Below are 18,165 nucleotides of genomic sequence, written 5' to 3'. Positions count from 1 at the left end.
AATGCTCACTGTTCATCCCATCGATCAGCTTCAGTTAGCAGCAGTAGCCAAGGAATCGCTCGATCGGGTTCAGTTAACAGCCATCGATCGATCGCTCGGGTTCAGTAACGCGTAGCCTGCAGTGCAATCGCTCGGGTTCAGTTAGAGCCCAACGCCTCGCTCGGGTTCAGTTAGAGCCAATGCCTCGCACACACGCGCGTACATGTACGAGAGAAACGTGGATCGCTCGGGCCCCGACCTCCCACCGTAACTGGGAACTCCCTGAAATTTTCCTCCCCCTCGCTTCTACCATGGTTTTTTCCGTCATGGACGGCCCAAAGAATGTCATGCATCTGCGTCTCCGGCCCGCCCAGGACGAAAAGCCCATTTTCTGTCATGATTTTTTGTCATAGAAGTAGGAGCCCGCCACATCTATGATGATACTGGGTTTCGTCACAATTATCGTCACAGAAGTGTCATATGTATGACAGGAAAAATTTCGTTCGGCCCAAAATGTCATGGATGTGTCTTTTTTTGTAGTGTCATCTCTTGTATCCAATTCTTGTCTCCAAGTCCGGGATTGGTGCTAGTACGTTGCTAGTAGTGTTAATTACTCCTTGTAGTTGATGCTAGTTGGTTTAATTGGTGGAAGATCATATGTTCAGATCCTATATGCATATTAATACCCCTCTGATTATGAACATGTTTATGTTTTGTGAGTAGTTACTTTTGTTCCTGAGGACATGGGAGAAGTCTTGCTATTAGTAGTCATGTGAATTTGGTATTCGTTCGATATTTTGATGAGATGTATGTTGTCTCTCCTCTAGTGGTGTTATGTGAACGTCGACTACATGACACTTCACCACTGTTTGGGCCTAGAGGAAGGCATTGGGGAGTAATAAGTAGATGATGGGTTGCTAGAGTGACAGAAGCTTAAACCCTAGTTTACACGTTGCTTCGTAAGGGGCTGATTTGGATCCATATGTTTCATGCTATGGTTAGGTTTACCTTAATACTTTTGTTGTAGTTGCGGATGCTTGCAATAGAGGTTAATCATAAGTGGGATGCTTGTCCAAGTAAGGGCAGCACCCAAGCACCAGTCTACCCACATACCAAATTATCAAAGTGCCGAACGCGAATCATATGAACGTGATGAAAACTAGCTTGACGATATTCCCATGTGTCCTCGACAGCGCTTTACATCATATAAGAGTTTGTCCAGGCTTGTCCTTTGCTACAAAAGGATTGGGCCACTTTGCTGCACTTTATTTACTTTTGTTACTTGTTGCACATTACAAATTATCCTATCACAAAACTATTGGTTGCCACTTATTTCAGTACTTGCAGAGAATACCTTGCTGGAAACCGCTTATCGTTTCCTTCTGCTCCTCATTGGGTTCGACACTCTGACTTATCAAAAGGACTACGATAGATCCCCTATACTTGTGGGTCATCAAGACTCTATTTTGGCGCCGTTGCCGGGGAGTGAAGTGCCTTTGGTAGGTGGAATTTGGTAAGGAAAAATTTATGTAGTGTGCTGAAATTTACTGTCACTTGTTACTATGGAAAGTAATCCTCTGAGGGGCTTGTTCGGGGTATCTTCACCCCGACCAGTAGAGCATAGAGTTTCTCCTCAACCTACTGAACCTACTGAAAATGAAAATGAAAATGAAAATGCTTGCTTTGAAGTTCCTGCGGGTATGATAGAAAAAATTCTAGCTAATCCTTTTTTAGGAGATGGAACAAAACATCCTGATGAACATCTGATATATGTGGATGAAGTTTGTGGATTATTTAAGCTTGCAGGTGCACCCGGAGATGTTGTTAAGAAGAAGGTCTCCCCTTTATCTTTGAGGGGAGATGCATCGACATGGTATAGGCCATGGATGATATGAGGTCTTGGAATTACAAACGATTGAAATTGGAATTTCATCAGAAGTTTTATCCTATGCATCTTGTTCATCGTGATCGCAATTATATATATAATTTTTTGCCTCACGAAGGACAAAGCATCGCTCAAGCTTGGGGGAGGCTTAAATCAATGTTATATTCATGCCCCAATCATGAGCTCTCAAGAGAAATGATGATTCAAAATTTTTATGCTTGGCTTTCTGGTAACAATCGCACCATGCTTGATACTTCTTGTGCTGGCTCTTTTATGATGAAGACTATTGAATTCAAATGGAATTTATTGGAAAGAATTAAACACAACTCTGAAGATTGGGACCTCGACAATGGTAAGGGGTCAGGTATGACACCTAGTTTTGATTGTGTTAAATCTTTTATGGATACCGATATTTTTCGTAAATTTAGCACTAAATATGGACTTGACTCTGAGATAGTAGCTTCTTTCTGTGAATCTTTTGCTACTTATGTTGATCTCCCCAAGGAGAAGTGGTTTAAATATCATCCTCCCATAGAAGTAAAAGTAGATGCACCTATTAAAGTTGAAGAAAAGACTATCACTTATAATGATCCTATTGTTCCGACTTCTTATGTTGAGAAACCACCTTTCCCTATTAGGATAAAGGATCATGCAAAAGCTTCAACTGTAGTTCGTAAAAGCAATATTAAAACATATACACCTCCTGAGATAGTTAAAGTTGAACCTAATATTGCTATTGTTAAAGATCTCTTGTCTGATAATATTGATGGGAATGTTATTTATTTCTGTAATGAAACTGCTAGAATTGCTAAACCCTATGATAAAGATAAACCTAGACTTGTGGTAGGCATGCCTGTTATTTCTGTTAAAATAGGAGATCATTGTTATCATGGCTTATGTGATATGGGTTCTAGTGCTGGTGCAATACCTTATTCCTTATACCAAGAAGTTATGCATGATATTGCACCTGCTGAAATAGAAGATATTGATGTCATAATTAAACTTGCCAATAGAGATACTATTTCACCAATGGGAATTGTTAGAGATGTTGAAGTCTTGTGTGGGAAAACTAAATATCCTGCTGATTTTCTTATTCTTGGTTCCCCACAAGATAGCTTTTGTCCCATTATATTTGGTAGACCCTTCTTAAATACTGTTAATGCTACCATAGATTGCAAAAGAGATGTTGTTACTGTTGGTTTAGATGATATGACTCATGAATTTAATTTCTCTAAATTTAGTAGACAACACCGCGAAGAAGAATTACCTAGTAAGGATAAATTATTGGTCTTGCTTCTATTGCCGTACCTCCTAGTGATCCTTTAGAACAATATTTGCTAGACCATGAAAATGACATGTTTATGAATGAAAGAAGGGAATTAGATGAAGTATTCTTTAAACAGGAACCTATTCTGAAAAACAATTTACCTGTTGAAATCCTAGGGGATCCTCCTCCACCCAAGGGTGATGCCATGTTTGAGCTTAAACCGTTACCTGATACTCTTAAATATGCTTATCTTGATGAGAAAAAGATATATCCTGTTATTATTAGTGCTAACCTTTCAGAGCATGAGGAAGAGAGATTATTGAAAACTCTGAAGAAGCACCGTGCTGCTATTGGGTATACTCTTGATGATCTTAAGGGCATTAGTCCCACTCTATGTCAACATAAAATTAATTTGGAACAAGATGCTAAACCAGTTCGTGATCATCAACGCCGGCTGAATCCTAAAATGAAAAAAGTGGTAAGAAAGGAGATACTAAAGCTCCTTGAGGCATGTATAGTTTATCCCGTTGCTGATAGTCAGTGGGTAAGCCCTGTCCATTGTGTCCCTAAGAAGGGAGGTATTACTGTTGTTCCTAATGATAAAGATGAATTGCTTCCTCAAAGAATTATTACAGGTTATAGGATGGTAATTGATTTCCGCAAATTAAATAAGGCTACTAAAAAGGATCATTACCCCTTACCTTTTATCGATCAAATCCTATAAAGATTGTCCAAACATACACATTTTTGCTTTCTAGATGGTCATTCTGGTTTCTCTCAAATACCTGCGATAGCCAAAGATCAATCAAAGACTACTTTTACATGCCCTTTTCGTACTTTTGCTTATAGACGTATGCCTTTTGGTTTATGAAATGCACCTGCTACCTTTCAAAGATGCATGATGGCTATATTCTCTGACTTTTGTGAAAAGAATTGTGAGGTTTTCATGGACGACTTTTCCGTCTATGGATCTTCTTTTGATGATTGCTTGAGCAACCTTGATCGAGTTTTGCAGAGATGTGAAGAAACTAATCTTGTCTTGAATTGGGAAAAGTGCAACTTTATGGTTAATGAAGGTATTGTCTTAGGGCATAAAGTTTCTGAAAGAGGTATTGAAGTTGATAAAGCCAAGGTTGATGCTATTGAAAAGATGCCAAGCCCCAACGACATCAAAGGTATAAGAAGTCTCCTTGGTCATGCCGGTTTTTATAGGAGGTTCATTAAGGACTTCTCAAAAATTTCTCGGCCTCTGACTAATTTATTACAAAAAGATATACCATTTGTTTTTTATGATGATTGTGTAGAAGCATTTGAAATACTTAAGAAAGCATTGATCTCTGCACCTATTGTCCAGCCACCTGATTGGAATTTACCCTTTGAAATTATATGTGATGCTAGTGATTATGCTATAGGTGTTGTTCTAGGACAAAGAGTTGATAAGAAACTAAATGGTATCCAATATGCTAGTAAAACTCTAGACAATGCTCAAAGAAATTATGCTACCACTGAAAAAGAATTCTTAGCAGTTGTATTTGCTTGTGATAAGTTCAGACCTTATATTGTTGATTCTAAAGTAATTATTCACACTGATCATGCTGCTATTAAATATCTTATGGAAAAGAAAGATGCTAAACCTAGACTTATTATATGGGTTCTCTTGCTACAAGAATTTGATTTGCATATCGTTGATATAAAAGGAGCTGAGAACCCCGTTGTAGACAACTTGTCTAGGTTAGAAAATGTGCTTGATGGCCCACTACATATTGATGAGCAATTAAATGTCATAAATGCTTCTCATACTACTCCATGGTATGCTGATTATGCTAATTACATTGTTGCTAAGTTTATACCACCTAGTTTCACATACCAGGAAAAGAAAAAATTCTTCTATGATTTGAGGCATTACTTTTGGGATGACCCACATCTTTATAAATAAGGAGTAGATGGTGTTATTAGACGTTGTGTACCTGAGCATGAACAGGAACAGATCCTACGCAAGTGTCACTCCGAAGTTTATGGAGGACACCATGCTGGAGATAGAACTGCACATAAGGTACTGCAATCTTGTTTTTATTGGCCTACTCTCTTCAAGGATGCCCGTAAGTTTGTCTTATCTTGTGATGAATGTCAAAGAATTGGTAATATTAGTAGACATCAAGAAATGCCTATGAATTACTCACTTGTTATTGAACCATTTGATGTTTGGGGCTTTGACTATATGGGACCTTTTACTTCCTCTAATGGATATACACATATTTTAGTTACTGTTGATTACGTTACTAAGTGGGTAGAAGCTATTCTAACTAGTAGTGTTGATCATAACACTTCTATTAGAATGCTTAAAGAAGTTATTTTTCCAAGATTTGGAGTCCCTAGATATTTAAAGACTGATGGTGGTTCACATTTTATTCATGGTGCTTTCCGTAAAATGCTTGCTAAGTATGATGTTAATCATAGAATTGCATCTCCTTATCACCCTCAGTCTAGTGGTCAAGTAGAATTGAGTAATAGAGAACTCAAATTAATTTTGCAAAAGACTATTAATAGGTCTAGAAAGAATTGGTCCAAGAAACTAGATGATGCATTATGGGCCTATAGAACTGCATATAAAAATCCTATGGGTATGTCTCCGTATAAAATGGTCTATGGAAAAGCATGTCACTTACCTCTCGAACTAGAACACAAGGCTTATTGGGCTATTAAAGAACTTAATTATTATTTTAAACTTGCCGGTGAGAAGAGGATATTTGATATTAGCTCACTTGATGAATGGAAAACTCAAGCCTACGAAAATGCCAAGTTGTTTAAAGAAAAGGTTAAAAGATGGCATGACAAAAGGATACAAAAGTGTGAGTTTAATGTAGGTGATTATGTATTGCTATACAATTCTCGTTTAAGATTTTTTGCAGGAAAACTTCTCTCTAAATGGGAAGGTCCTTACGTTATCGAGGAGGTCTACCGTTCCGGTGCCATAAAAAACAACAACATCGAAGGCACAAATCCGAAGGTGGTGAACGGTCAAAGAATTAAACATTATATCTCAGGTAATCCCATAAATGTTGAAACCAATGTTATTGAAACCGTAACCCCGGAGGAATACATAAGGGACACTTTTCGGAACGTTTCAGACTCCAAAAAGGAATAGGTATGTGGTACGGTAAGTAAACCTACTCCAAATCAGTTTTTAACGCAATATTTCTCCGTTTTGGAATATTTAGAAAAATAGAAAAATAAGTAGCAGTCCGGGAAGGACACGAGGCCTCCACGAGGGTGGAGGGCGCGCCTCCCTACCTCGTGGGCACCTCGTGTGCTCTCTGGACTCCGTTTTCATACACGACACGTATTTTGGTCGGTAAAAATTCATTATATAACCTCCCGGGGGTTTTGACTCCTGTATCACGCAAAAATCTCCTATCTTTGTTTCGAGCTGTTTTTCTGACAGATCTAGATTATCATGGCATCTCCAAGTGCTCCCAAGGACAAGTTCTTTGAGAAGGCCATTAACCCTTACCTCGCGGAGGTGCAGCGACACCCTTAAACCATTGAGACGCGTTATGGGTTGCTGCACATCCATGATGCTGAGGGACCGAAGGGGACCGGAAGCGTGGAGACGAGGCTCGAAGCAATGGCGCAACAAGTTTTCAAGTGTCAGGTGATGGTGGAGCATGGAGCGTGGACTCAACTCCAACCACATGATGATCGCAGAATTCACCAACAAACACAAGCTGGATGCCGACAACATCGGGGAGACCATCTTCAAGCTTCACGAGAAAATTGAGCACATTCAAGCTCAAATCTATGACCTGCAAAACCAAAACTATGAGTATGAATATAGATTCAAAAGGATGAGTTTGGCTGCAGATTTGAGGATCCCAGAGACTCGGTCATCTTTCTATGATGGTGAGCCTATGCCTTGGAAGAAGGACGACAAGCCTACGCCATCAACAAAATCACCACCGTCTCCACCAACAAAGAAGAATTGAGTATCTGGTATGGGCACTCCACTTGGCAACTGCCAAGCTTGGGGGAGTGCCCCGGTATCGTATCACCATCACTTTTATCTTTACCGCTTTTCTTAGTTCGATCCTTTTGGTAATATCTTGATCTAGTAGAATAAAAGTTCTTAGTATGATCTAGTCGTGAGTTTTGCTTTATTATCCTACTATGTAATCGAGTCCGTGAGCTATATAATAAAGATTAGTGTTGAGTCAAGGGCTTAATTATTTTGCCATGATCCTAAGGGAATAAAAGAAAGGAGAAAGAAATAAAAAGAAACAAAGAGATCATGTGAATCCTATGGAGAGTAATGAGCTCACATAGAAAGAGTATGATGAATAAAAGTTGTTGAGGGTTGACAAACACAGTTTTGGTCATCATTGCAATTAATAGGAAGTAATAAAGAAAGAGAGGTCTTCACATATAATTATACTATCTTGGACCTCTTTTATGATTGTGAGCACTCATTAAAATATGACATGTCAAAGAGTTGACATTGGACAAGGAAGACAACATAATGGGTTATGTTTTCTTACATCTGAGATGAATTATATTGTCTTGGATCTTCCAACATGATGAGCTTGCCTTTCCCCCTCATGCTAGCCAAATTCATTGCACCAAGTAGAGATACTACTTGTGCTTCCAAATATCCTTAAACCAGTCTTGCCATAAGAGTCCACCATATCTACCTATGGATTGAGTAAGATCCATCAAGTAAGTTGTCATTGGTGCAAGCAATAAAAATTGCTCTCTAAATATGTATGATTGATTGGTGTGGAGGAAATAAGCTTTATACGATCGTGTGATATGGAAGTAATAAAAGTGACAGACTGCATAATAAGGGTCCATATCACAAGTGGCAATATGAAGTGACGTTCTTTCGCATTAAGATTTTGTGCATCCAACCATAAAAGCGCATGGCAACCTCTGCTTCCCTCTGCAAAGGGCCCATCTTTTACTTTTATCTCCTACATTGCATAAGAGTCATGGTGATCTTCACCCTTCCTTTTTACATTTTATCCTTTGGCAAGCACAATATGTTGGAAAGATCCTGGTATATATGGCTAATTGGATGTGAGTTTTCATGAACTATTACTGTTGACATTACCCTTGAGGTAAAACGTTGGGAGGCAAAACTATAAGCCCCAATCTTCCTCTGTGTCCGATTGAAACCCCATACCCATAAGTATTGCGTGAGTGTCAGCAATTGTGAAAGATTATATGATAGTTGAGTATGTGGACTTGCTGAAAAGCTCTTATACATTGACTCTTTCCTATGTTATGATAAATTGCAATTGCTTCAATGACTGAGACTGTAGTTTGTTAGTTTTCAATGAAGTTTACGATTCATACTTGATATTGTGATTGAATTATTACTCTAGCATAAGAGATTATATGACAAGAATTATCTAAGTTGTTGTTCTAAGAATGATCATGATGCCCTCGTGTCCGTACTTTATTTTTATCAACACCTTTATCTCTAAACATGTGGACATATTTTTCGATTTCGGCTTTTCGCTTGAGGACAAGCGAGGTCTAAGCTTGGGGGAGTTGATACGTCCATTTTGCATCATGCTTTTATATCAATATTTATTGCATTATGGTCTGTTATTGCACATTATGTCACAATACTTATGCCTATTCTCTCTTATTTTACAAGGTTTACATAAAGAGGGAGAATGCCGACAGCTGGGATTCTGGGCTGGACAAGGAGCAAATATTAGAGACATATTCTGCACAGCTCCAAAAGTCCTGGAACTTCACGGAAGATGTTTTCAAAATATATAAAAAATATTCAGCGGAAGAAAACTCACCACGGGGGCCACACCCTGCCCACTAGGGTGGGGGCGCGCCCTACCCCCCTGGGCGCGCCCCCTACCTCGTGGGCCCCCTGGTAGCCCTCCGGTGACCATCTTCTGCTATATGGAGTCTTTCAATGGGAAAAAATCATAAGCCATCTTCTCAGACGAAACTCCGCCGCCACGAGGCAGAAACTTGGCGGAACCAATCTAGGGCTGTGGCGGAGCTGTTCTGCCAGGGAAACTTCCCTCCCGGAGGGGGAAATCATCGCCATCGTCGTCACCAACGCTCCTCTCATCGGGAGAGGGCAATCTCCATCAACATCTTCATCAGCACCATCTCATCTCAAAACCCTAGTTCATCTCTTGTATCCAATTCTTGTCTCCAAGTCCGGGATTGGAGCTAGTAGGTTGCTAGTAGTGTTAATTACTCCTTGTAGTTGATGCTAGTTGGTTTAATTGGTGGAAGATCATATGTTCATATCCTATATGCATATTAATACCCCTCTGATTATGAACATGAATATGCTTTGTGAGTAGTTACGTTTGTTCCTGAGGACATGGGAGAAGTCTTGCTATTAGTAGTCATGTGAATTTGGTATTCGTTCGATATTTTGATGAGATGTATGTTGTCTCTCCTCTAGTGGTGTTATGTGAACATCGACTACATGACACTTCACCATTATTTGGGCCTAGAGGAAGGCATTGGGAAGTAATAAGTAGATGATGGGTTGCTAGAGTGACAGAAGCTTAAACCCTAGTTTATGCGTTGCTTCGTAAGGGGCTGATTCGGATCCATATGTTTCATGCTATGGTTAGGTTTACCTTAATACTTTTGTTGTAGTTGCGGATGCTTGCAATAGAGGTTAATCATAAGTGGGATGCTTGTCCAAGTAAGGACAGTACCCAAGCACCGGTCCACCCACATACCAAATTATCAAAGTACCGAACGCGAATCATATGAACGTGATGAAAACTAGCTTGATGATATTCCCATGTGTCCTTGGGAGCGCTTTTCTCTATATAAGAATTTAACCAGGCTTGTCCTTTGCTACAAAAAGGATTGGGCCACCTTACTGCCCCTTATTTACTTTTGTTACTTGTTGCTCGTTATAGATTATCCTATCACAAAACTATATGTTACCACTTGTTTTAGTACTTGCAGAGAATACCTTGCTGGAAACCGCTTATCATTTCCTTCTGCTCCTCGTTGGGTTAGACACTCTTACTTATCAAAAGGACTATGATAGATCCCCTATACTTGTGGGTCATCAGAGGTTTCAGCGCACCCCTAGCTACCTGGCACGCCAAATGTTGGATCGTGGGTTCCGTGCACGAAGATCTCTCTCTCTCTCTCTATCTCTCTCTCTCTCTCTCTATCGGCGTTCTAGGAACGGGGGTCCCCAGACTTGCCTGCCTGCGGCCCACGGCGTGGCCAAGCAGCAGGCCGTACGGCCCATCTTCATCAACAAAGCATCCAAGACCCTCGTGAGGGTCCAAGCCTCGCGAGGCGGACGACTCAAGACCTCCTCCCGAGCGGCCTAGTCAGGTAGGCTCGCGAGGGGCGGAGATATCAAGGCAAGGCGAACCTCACGAGGCTCTCGTGACATGAGCCATGACGATTGACACCAGGCGGGTGCCAGCACGCGCAGCGTCCTTGTTTCCTATTTGGTGCAAAGGGGGCAAGCACAGCCGCGGAGTACCGAGGCATCAGGCAAAGGTTGCCATTTCGGTGCAACAAGACCAGAACCATGGACTGCAAGACGAAGGTCACCATGGATCCCAAGACGGCGTCACCACCAGAGCCTTTCACAGGCGAAGACCGCTTTTGTTAGGCTAGCTTGTACTAGTTGCCCCCTTCAAATTAGCCCGCCATTGTTGGCTCCCTTCCCGCTCAATATTGGGGAAGAGGACCAGGGCCTCTATAAATAGGACTAGCCACCACAGTGGATGGGATCATCTCATCTTAGCTTGAGGGAACCTACACACCACAAGTTCATACGCACAAGAACACCTCAACCTCAGGAGGTTGTTCTTCCCCTTGTATTATTCATCATCAGCCAAAGAGGCAATCCACCACCACACTGGAGTAGGGTATTACACCACAACGGTGGCCTGAACCAGTATAAACCCCGTGTCTTTCTGTGTTGCGAGTTCGTCGAGTTCGTCCGCGAGATCTAGCGAGCTAGAGCGTAGATCGGTAGGAGGGAAAGACTTCGCACGCACACCAGTATTCGAACCTTAAGGGTTAGCCGGAGCCCCACATCCGACATTTGGCGTGCCAGGTAGGGGTGCGCTGTAGCTTCCTTTCCATTAGTCCGTCGCTCCGTCGCTCTGTCGTCTCCATGTCGGACGCTCGCCGTGCTCGAGCTGAGCGTCGGGCTGCCCTCGCCGCCCGCGTCGCTCAGACGGCTCCTGTCGGCGGGCCGCCTCGTCGTTCTTCGTCTCCCGCCGCCAACGCTGCCACCGACCCGGTGGGGAACGAGCAGCAGGCGTCCTTGCAGCATCCTTCGGTGCGGCAGGACGGCCGCACCGCTACTCCATCACTCACCCCTGCTGGTTCTTCGTCCCACATGCACCGCGCACCCATGAAACCACGGGCCACGCTCATCGCGGCGAATGAGCTCCTGCGTTACCGCCCCGTCGACGACCTCTACGAGGAGTGGCTCAACCGCGTCGCCGAGCTCGTCCGTGCCACAGGGGGGCTCTTCGACACCGTCCCGCTCTCTGCCTCCCCCTCAACCAGCCGCGGGCGATGGGGCTCATGGCATGCCTCCACCGCCTCAACCCCAAGACGGTGCCTTGGCACCAAGGCGCGCGCCACCGTGGTGTGATCCATCGTGCCCGGCGCCCGCGCGTGAAGAAAGAAGCTGCCAAGAAATCCCGCGGCCACGAGAAGATGCGCCGGCGCTCCCCGCGCCACCTCGTCAAGACCGCGTGCCGCCTGCAGTGGCGCAGCGCGGACCCTGCCAAGACCAAGCTCCGCCTCAGAAGCGGGCCCCGGCGACCACGGCTGGCTGCCGTGCCTTCACCCCCGAACTGCGTAGCATCGCCTGGCCAGGCAAGTTCAAGCCAGATCTACCTCCTCGATACGACGGCACCGCCGACCCCGCGGAGTTCCTGCAGCTCTATGAGTTGAGCATCAAAGCGGCTAACGGCGACGAAAAAGTCATGGCGAACTGGTTTCCCATGGCTCTCAAGGATGGGGCCCGCTCCTGGCTCCTGAACCTGCAGCACGACTCGATCTCCTCCTAGGACGAGATGCGCGACCGCTTCGTCGCCAACTTCCAGGGCACTCGCGACCGCCCACCGGCTGTGGGCGATCTACGCCGCATCAAGCAACAGCCAGGAGAGACCCTCCAGAAGTACATCTAGCGCTTCAACAACACCCGCCTCAAGATCCCCAAGGTCACGGACGAAGACATCATCTCCGCGTTCTCAGACGGCGTCCGTGACGTCAAGATGAAGGAAGATCTGGCTATCCACGAGGAGCTTTGCACATCTCAGGAGCTGTTCAACCTGGCGACCAAGTGCGTGAGAGCTGAGGAGGGGCGCCTCTCTCTCCTTGAGCTGCCAGCTGCAGGAGTGGAGGAGAAGAAGGCCAAGGCCAAGGACGTGAAGCACAAAGAGGCAGTAGTGTTCGCAGCGGAGCCCGACACCAAGCGAGGCAAAGATCAGCCCGAGTTATCCAAGAACGGCCATCCGTTCTGTGCCTTCCACAACCTGAACACCCACAACACCAGCAACTGTCAAGAGCTTAGAGCCATACGGGAAGGATGCTTCGGTCGATGCCCCGAGCGCAATGACCGGGGCTGCGGCCATGGAGGAGGACGCGGAGGCGGACGCTGGGACGACCGTGGCCCGCGCAAGGAGTGGCGTGACCGGCCTATTGAGGACCGCTGGCAGGACCAACCTCACGAGGGCGCCTGGAGGGACCCGCCTCGTGAGGATCACCCCAGGGCAACGTCGGTCTTCCCCTGTTGCCGCCACCAAGAAGGAATGATGACCACCACCAGGACGAGGGGGCTGGGGGCTTCCAGGAGCCGTGTGTGGTCGCTTGCATCTTGGGCAGTGCTCAGGCCCCAGCCTCTCAGTGCATCTTCAAACAGTTCACTCGTGAGGTGAACATGGCGCTCCCCAAGCTCGAGGTCACGCGCTCGCTCAGGTGGTCCCAATGCACCATCACCTTCAACTCGGCCGATCAGCTCAAGTGTGCAGCCACCGCTGGCACACTCCCTATGTTGTGCTCCCCAGTCATCAACAATGTGCAAGTCACCAAGACTCTCATCGACAGCGGTGCAGGGCTCAACGTCCTATCCGTCGACACGTTCGACAACCTCCAAGTGCCCTATGTTTATGCTTTGTGAGTAGTTACTTTTGTTCCTGAGGACATGGGAGAAGTCTTGCTATTAGTAGTCATGTGAATTTGGTATTCGTTTGATATTTTGATGAGATGTATGTTGTCTCTCCTCTAGTGGTGTTATGTGAACGTCGACTACATGACACTTCACCATTGTTTGGGCCTAGAGGAAGGCATTGGGAAGTAATAAGTAGATGATGGGTTGCTAGAGTGACAGAAGCTTAAACCCTAGTTTATGCGTTGCTTCGTAAGGGGCTGATTTGGATCCATATGTTTCATGCTATGGTTAGGTTTACCATAATACTTTTGTTGTAGTTGCGGATGCTTGCAGTAGAGGTTAATCATAAGTGGGATGCTTGTCCAAGTAAGGGCAACACCCAAGCACTGGTCCACCCACATACCAAATTATCAAAGTACCAAACGAGAATCATATGAACGTGATGAAAACTAGCTTGACGATATTCCCATGTGTCCTCGGGAGCGCTTTACATCATATAAGAGTTTGTCTAGGCTTGTCCTTCGCTACAAAAGGATTGGGCTACTTTGCTGCACTTTATTTACTTTTGTTACTTGTTGCTCGTTACAAATTATCCTATCAGAAAACTATCTGTTACCACTTATTTCAGTACCTGCAGAGAATACCTTGTTGGAAACCGCTTATCATTTCCTTCTGCTCCTCATTGGGTTCGACACTCTTACTTATCGAAAGGACTACGATAGATCCCCTATACTTGTGGGTCATCACTCATACCAAGACGATGAGGGAGTGGCTCGAGCTTTCTTGGGAGCTATTGGCGGCCGGCTTGAAGGAGGATCTGGGCGGATCTGGAGTCTCCGGAAGCAAGGAATGAGAAAGGGGATCTAGAGCAAGTCGATGGAAAGCAATGAAGGCAAATACAGCCCGCGACAGTCTTTTTTTAGTCGGGCAGTTGCCAAGGCAGCGTGGGGAAGTGGGGACGCCCACGTCCCATCAATCGTCATGCGTCAACCGAGGCTGCTGGCTATTGGGGCCCATGGCGCTCCGCACTGGCCCCTTGGCTTCGCCTCGAAGCCAATTCCGAGCGCGCCTTGGGCTCGGGGACTACTATTGGTGTCCTGGGAACAGGGGTCCCTAGACTTTCCTGCCTGCGGCCCACGGCGTGGCTCCGCCAGTGGCCCCGTACGGCCCATCTTCACCAGCAAACACTCAAGACCCTCGCGGGGGGCCAAGCCTCGTGAGGTGGATGATGCAAGACCTACTCGGGGTCGGCCTGATGTCTACTACACAACCTTCTTCTTGTAGACGTTGTTGGTCCTCCAAGTGCAGAGGTTTGCAGGACAGTAGCAAATTTCCCTCAAGTGGATGACCTAAGGTTTATCAATCCGTAGGAGGCGTAGGATGAAGATGGTCCCTCTCAAGCAACCCTGCAACCAAATAGCAAAGAGTCTTTTGTGTCCCCAACACACCCAATACAATGGTAAATGGTATAGGTGCACTAGTTCGGCGAAGAGATGGTGATACAAGTGGTCTATGGATAGTAGATAATAGTTTTTGTAATCTGAAAATATAAAAACAGCAAGGTAGCAAGTGATAAAAGAGAGCATAAACGGTATTGCAATGATAGGAAATAAGGCCTAGGGTTCATACTTTCACTAGTGCAAGTCCTCTCAACAATACTAACATAATTGGATCACATAACTATCCCTCAACATGCAACAAAGAGTCACTCCAAAGTCACTAATAGCAGAGAACGAACGAAGAGATTATGGTAGGGTACGAAACCACCTCAAAGTTATTCTTTCCAATCAATCCGTTGGGCTATTCCTATAAGTGTCACAAACAGCCCTAGAGTTCGTACTAGAATAACACCTTAAGACACAAATCAATCAAAATCCTAATGTCACCTAGATACTCCAATGTCACCTCAAGTATCCGTGGGCATGATTATACGATATCCATCACACAATCTCAGATTCATCTATTCAACCAACACAAAGGACCTCAAAGAGTGCCCCAAAGTTCTACCAGAGAATCACGACGAAAACGTGTGCCAACCCCTATGCATAGGTTCATGGGCGGAACCTGCAAGTTGATCACCAAAACATACATCAAGTGAATCACGTGGTATCCCATTATCACCACAGATACGCCGGCAAGACATACATCAAGTGTTCTCAAATCTTTAAAGACTCAATCCGATAAGATTACTTCAAAGGGGAAACTCAATTCATTACAAGAGAGAAGAGGGGGAGGAGAAACATAGGATCCAACTATAATAGCAAAGCTCGCGATACATCAAGATCGTGCCAAATCAAGAACACGAGAGAGAGAGAGATCAAACACATAGCTATTGGTACATACCCTTAGCCCCGAGGGAGAACTACTCCCTCCTCGTCATGGAGAGCACCGGGATGATGAAGATGGCTACCGGAGAAGGATTCCCCCCTCCGGCAGGGTGCCAGAAAGGGTCTAGATTGGTTTTTGGTGGCTACGGAGGCTTCTGGCGGCGGAACTCCCGATCTATTGTGCTCTCTGGAAGTTTTCCGATACGTAGGTATATATGGGTGAAAGGAGTACGTCGGTGGACCAAAGAGGGGGCCACGAGGCATGGGGCGCGCCCCCTACCCTCGTGAGCTCCTCCTTCATCTTCTAACGTAGGGTCCAAGTCTATCCGGTAGGTTTTGCTTCCAAAAATAACTTCTTGAGTTGATTTTGTTCTGTTTTGACTCCGTTTGATATCCCTTTCCTTCGAAACACTGAAATAGGCATAAAACAGCAAACCTGGGCTGGGCCTCCGGTTAATAGGTTAGTCCCAAAAATAATATAAAAGTGGAAAATAAAGCCCAATATTTCCCAAAACAGTAGATAATATAGCATGGAGCAATCAAAAATTATAGATACATTGGAGACGTATCAAGCATCCGCAAGCTTAATTCCTGCTCGTCCTCGAGTAGGTAAATGATAAAAAGATAATTTTTGATGTGGAATGCTAGTTGGCATATTTCAATGTAATTCTTCTTACTTGTGATATGAATATTCAGATCCGAAAGATTCAAGACAAAAGTTCATTTTGACATAAAAATAATAATACTTCAAGCATACTAACTAAGCAATCATGTCTTCTCAAAATAACATGGCTAAAGAAAGTTCGTCCCTACAAAATCATATAGTCTGGCTATGCTCCATATTCACCACACCAAATATTTAAATCATGCACAACCCCGATGACAAGCCAAGCAATTGTTTCATACTTTTGATGTTCTCAAACTTTTTCAATCTTCACGCAATACATGAGCGTGAGCCATGGATATAGCACTATAGGTGGAATAGAGTGGTGGTTGTGGAGAAGACAAAAAGGGGGAAGATAGTCTCACATCAACTAGGCGTATCAACGGGCTATGGAGATGCCCATCAATAGATATCAATGTGAGTGAGTAGGGATTGCCATGCAACGGATGCACTAGAGCTATAAGTATATGAAAGCTCAAAAAGAAACTAAGTGGGTGTGCATCCAACTTGCTTTCTCATGAATACCTAGGGCAATTTGAGGAAGCCCATCATTGGAATATACAAGCCAAGTTCTATAATGTAAAATTCCCACTAGTATATGAAAGTGATAGCATGAGAGACTCTCTACTATGAAGATCATGGTGCTACTTTGAAGCACAAGTGTGGTAAAAGGATAGTAGCATTGCCCCTTTTTATTTATTTTCTCTTTTTTGGGCCTTCTTTTTTTCTTTGGCCTTTCTCTCTCTTTTTTGGGGACAATGCTCTATTAATTGATGATCATCACACTTTTATTTATTTACAACTCGATTCTAAAACAAAGTATGACTCTATATGGATGCCTCCGGCAGTGTACTGGGATATGCAATGAATCAAGAGTGACAAGTATGAAAAAATTATGAACGGTGGCTTTGCCACAAATACTATGTCAACTACATGATCATGCTAAGCAATATGGAAATGATGAATGTGTCATGATGAACTAGATGGTGGAAAGCTGCATGGAAATATATCTCGGAATGGCTATGGAAACGCCATAATAGGTAGGTATGGTGGCTGTTTTGAGGAAGGTATATGGTAGGTGTATAATACCGGCGAAAGGTGTGTGGTATTAGAGAGGCTAGCAAAGGTGGAAGGGTGAGAGTGCGTATGATCCATGGACTCAACATTAGTCATAAAGAACTCATATACTTATTGCAAAAATCTAGAAGTTATCAAAGCAAAGTATTACGCGCATGCTCCTAGGGGGATAGATTGGTAGGAAAAGACCATCGCTCGTCCCCCGACCGCCACTCATAAGGAGGACAATCAATAAATAAATCATGCTTCGACTTCATCACATAACGGTTCACCATACGTGCATGCTACGGGAATCACAAACTTCAACACAAGTATTTCTCAAATTCACAACTACTCAACTAGCATGACTCTAATATTACCATCCTCCTATGTCAAAACAATCATCAAGTATCAAACTTCTTATAGTATTCAACGCACTCATAAGAGAATTTTATTATTCTTGAATACCTAGCATATTAGGATTTTAAGCAAATTACCATGCTATTAAGACTCTCAAAATAATCTAAGTGAAGCGTGAGATTTCATCTATTTCTTCAAAATAGAACTACCACCATGCTCTAAAAGATATAAGTGAAGCACTAGAGCAAACGACAAACTACTCTGAAAGATATAAGTGAAGATCAATGAGTAGTCGAATAATTATGCAACTATGTGAAGAATCTCTAACATTTAATAATTTCAGATCTTGGTAATTTATTCAAAGAGCAAGCAAAGCAAAATAAAATGACATCTAAGAATAGAAAACATCATGTGAAGAAGCAAAAACTTAGGATCAACCGAAACTAACCGATAGTTGTTGAAAAAGAAAGGTGG

The sequence above is a fragment of the Triticum aestivum genome, chromosome 4A, assembly GCF_018294505.1.
Source record: "Triticum aestivum cultivar Chinese Spring chromosome 4A, IWGSC CS RefSeq v2.1, whole genome shotgun sequence".
Taxonomy (NCBI): Eukaryota; Viridiplantae; Streptophyta; class Magnoliopsida; order Poales; family Poaceae; genus Triticum; species Triticum aestivum.
Note: the sequence above shows the minus strand (reverse complement) of the source record.